Source organism: Octopus bimaculoides, chromosome 13 (assembly GCF_001194135.2).
Source record: "Octopus bimaculoides isolate UCB-OBI-ISO-001 chromosome 13, ASM119413v2, whole genome shotgun sequence".
Lineage (NCBI taxonomy): Eukaryota > Metazoa > Mollusca > Cephalopoda > Octopoda > Octopodidae > Octopus > Octopus bimaculoides.
In genome coordinates, this window is record NC_068993.1 from 52,537,086 (window position 1) to 52,541,746 (window position 4,661).

General features: G+C 33.2%; 1 protein-coding gene across 7 annotated transcripts in view; it reads left to right on the top strand.

The window, feature by feature from the left end:
• The window catches only part of LOC106877721 (cGMP-dependent 3',5'-cyclic phosphodiesterase), a 434,395-nt gene that overhangs the window by 396,382 nt on the left and 33,352 nt on the right, over window positions 1–4,661 (top strand). The window lies entirely within an intron of this gene.

Below are 4,661 nucleotides of genomic sequence, written 5' to 3' on the forward strand. Positions count from 1 at the left end.
TGTGTGTGTGTGTGTGCATTGTATATATATGTATGTATATATATATATATATGTGTGTGTGTGTGTGTGTGTGTGTGTTTGTGTGTGTGTATGTATGTCTATATGTATATTGACACAGGCATGGCTCTGAGGTTAAGAAGCTCACTATGTAACCATATGGTTTCAGGTTCAATCCCACTGTGCAACACTATCTGCTATATAGTCCCAGGCCAACTAATGCCTTGTGAGTGAATTTGGTTGATAGAGACTGTGTGGAAGTCCATCGTGTGTACATGATTCCTTACAAGTAATGTTTTGTCAGTGATATCAAAAAGGCCTGAGTTTGCTCCTGATTCCCTGAGACAAACTTCCTAAATTATGGGCCCCACCTGCAAGGTCATGCACTGTTAGTCTTGATATGAGATCACCATGTCATGCACATGTAGTTATGATGCATATGTCTGGTGTACCTTTATCAGACAGGAAGTCATGTCCCTTAGTGGCTGATGATATGTGCATTTCTGATTTAAAATCTCAAGACCAGCTTACTAATGACTAAGTTAATTTACTAAATTCTTCATTTTATTTTCAAATAAACACTGTATGTTTCAACAGAAATATGAAAAGCAAAGAGTTAAAATAATGGTGCTAGATCTGTTAAAACAGTGGTTGTAAACCAGGATTCATATGACCCTTGGAGATCTATATAAGATTTTGCTATTAAAATTCATGTGCAATAAATTGGTTATGTTTCTACAGTACACAAAATATTTTAACAATTTTTAAAATACAATTTCTAATAATATTTAATTATAAAAATATAACAGAGCTTTTTTAAACATCGAATGGCTGTGAGGGTCCTTCCAAATTAAATGGGAATCAAAAATGGTCCATAAGTAAAGAATAGTTGAGGACCACTAGTCAAGAGTATGCCTGGTGATGTAATCTAATCTTAAATGTCCTGCTGGTGCACTAAAACAATTATGTAACATCCTCACTCTGATAAGAATGAACACCAGCTTGCACAATAAATTAGTTATACTGCTACTAAACACAAAATATTTTAACAATTTTTTTTCATATAATTCTTAATAATATTTAATTTTAAAAATATAATAGGATTTTTTAAATATTGAATTGGTCATCATCATCATCATCGTCAACGATATCACCATCAATCATCATCATCACCATCATCATCATCATCATCATCATCATCATCACCACTGTCCTAACTACTATCACCACTACCACGATCACCATCTAAACATCTCTGTCATTTCCCTTTCATATTACGAAAGGGAATTTTCCTCACATTCAATAAAAGATGGGCTACTGCAAATAATCTGCTCAATACCACAGATTTGCAACCAGTTGAGCATGTCCCTTAGTGACTGATGATATGTGCATCTCTGATCATGAGCAGAAGTTTTGGGGGAGCATCATAGCCATGTGTTGAGAGGAATTCTTTGGGGTTTGGATAATTCACCTCTGGAAACATGGGTGTTTTGTTCAACATCCTTAAACAACCCTTATTAAGGGACCTCTTTGAGTGGGATGGGCTACTCGACCTAAAGAAAATTCTAACTGGGCCCCACCTGCAAGGTCATGCACTGTTAATCTTGATATTCTTGTGATGCCTGGTGTACCCTTATCAGACAGGAAATCATGATGGGTATATTGGGGTTCGTATATTTGCACCCCAGTGTCACTTTGGTGGCATGCACTGCTCTCTCACTCAATAATAATAATAATAATTATTATTATTATTATTATTATTATTATTATTATTATTATTACCTCCACCTTAGCAAAGGTGGAGATATTGTTTTCAGTCATGTTTGTTTGTTGGTTTTTCTGTGGACAAGATATCTCAAGAGCCACCGGATGGATTCAGATGAAACTTTCAGGGATGTTTGGCCTCGTGACTGACACAAACCGATTAGATTTTGGGATCGATCTGGTACTGGACAAGGGTTCCAGATTATTTTCCGTGTCTTTCTTTTTTACTTAATTTTTGAGAGCAGTTAGGTTCATTTTTAGTATTCTTGTTTGTGAGAGCAGTCAAGTTTATTTAAGATATTATCATTTTAAAAATCATCTCTGGCTAATCGTTGAGAGGACGTTGGCAGAGGTTTGTACTCTCTGAATGCTCTTGTTATTATTATTATTATTATTATTATTATTATTATTATCATTATTATTGATTTGACTCAGGTTCAGTCTTATTCCTGGTAGGATTTATGCAAGCAGTGAGTTACAACCTGTAAACTTAGGTATCCACAAGCTTCCAATTGTCTTTCAAGTGCTTAGAACCCTCCTAATAATCTTTCCTGTCCTGAAGAGGCAAATTTTCTGTAGAAGCTCTATTATCATTTTCATTATCAAGGCAGCTAACTAGCCGAATCTTTCACACACTCATGTCAAAATCAACAGGAGTGATCATCATCATCATTATCATGATCCATGTCTTAGCTCCATTCTGCAGCTTAGAAAGGCAACACTTTCCTCAACATATGAACTGTTCCAAGTATTAATGCCAATTGAATACTTCCTGTGAAGTTTGATGTTTGGTATTTGTAGCTTCTGATGCCAAAATATTTGCTCTCTTTGAGATGGCCCCCCCCAAGTGCACCGACCACAATAGGTACTGCCACACTCACTTTTGAGACTCTATGGATTCTTTTCACTTCCAGTCTTAGATCTTGGTACTTCCTAACTTTCTTGTTCTCTGTCTTCACAATATACTGCTCTTCAAGAATAGCTACCTCGATGAAGGTCCATTCTTTAGACTTCATCAGTAGGTATTCATTATTATTGTTGTTGTTGTTGTTGTTGTTGTTGTTGTTGTTGGTAGTAGTAGTAGTAGTAGTAGTGGTGGTGTTATATCTCACTTCTTACATTTTAAAAATTATTTCATGCAATTAAGGGTAATTACAAGTTTTATTACATATATACCAATGAAATCAGATGTGATTTTTCTAAGTGGTTATTGAGGCTAAGAATCGATACCTTAGCATACATAATGCTTTGGGGTTTTTTTTTTTTTTAATCACTTCAGTTTGTTGTGTTGAAACTGTCCATATTCTAGATACATTTTATACTTTAAAAGCTCTTTCTAGAAATTGGGTAAAAATGAAAAAATATCTAAAACTAATTAATGATCCCTGTTAACAATTTTATGTATACAGATATACAGTTATTCTGATGGTAAGTTCATCATATATATATGTATTTATATATATATACATACAGATATAGATATATATATGTGCACGTATATACACATATATATATATACATATATAAACACATACACATGTATACATATTCCTCTATGCATGGCTCAATGATTAAGAAGTTTGTTTCAAGGATTCCAAGTAATCAACAGACAAACTTGAGACTACACTATTATGAAACAAATTATTTAATCAATCAGCCATGCCTGCCTGAATATATATATATATATATATATATATATATATATATATATATATATATGTGTGTGTGTGTGTGTGCATATGGGTGTATGTGTATAAATATATATGTGTGTGTGTGTATTCTCATTATTATTGTTATTGTTATTATTACTGTTATATATATGTGTATGTATTTATATTTATAATTTTTCATGTTTCATTTTTGTATTTGTTTTGCGAAATTTCTAGATATGAAATTATATGTTTGAGATCAATATTGTTATATTTTGTAAGGGCCATACGGCTAATACAGCCTCACACACTGGTTGTAGTTCACTTCAGTTTTATTATCAATGGATTATGTACTTCATGTATTAGTGCTCCCCTTACATTTTCTCCCTGATATCACATAGGCTTTGTTCTTTGCAATTTTTACTGTGTGACAAATAGTCTATTTTTTTATTTTCTTCTGCTTTGTATATTTATATTATGTATGTGCGTATGATATTTTTTAAAATTGGGATAAAGGTGGTGTTGGTAGTACTGGTTGTGCATGGATGTGTGTGTGTGGGGCGATTATTGCATTGAACTTATTGAATGGATAAGAAAAAAAACAAATTATAAGTCTCAAGCAAAACAAAAGAAAAAAACAACATATAAATTCACATATTCAATCACACATACATATGCTCATACACGCATGAACACACACACACACACACACACACACACACAGGTATGTGTAAGTAACATAGTCTGATGTCAAAAGTCCCAACACCTCTCACATAGACATGCATGATCACCTCACACATAGACATGCATGATCACATGCAACACCTCACACATAGACATTCATGATCACATGCAACAACACACACAAACAGAGTAGCAACAGCAGCACCACCACTTTAGTTAAAAATTATACAACAAACACTATCTATGTAAATAAAATTGACTGAATAAAATTCAAAATTAACCATTACTCACATAGTAAAGACCATGGAGTGTGTGAGAGCAGCACTTTACAAGTGTAAAAGAGGGCAAGGCTGTGATTAAAATTTAACTAACCAATCAGTAATTAATCAATAATTAATTTAGTTGAATAACTAAATGTTTAATTAAATGATAATAAAGCTGAAGTGAAATGCAACCAATGTGTGTGTTCTTATTGCCAACATGGCCCTCCCAAAATGCAACACACACACACACACACACACACACACACACATATATATATATATATATATATATATATATATATAT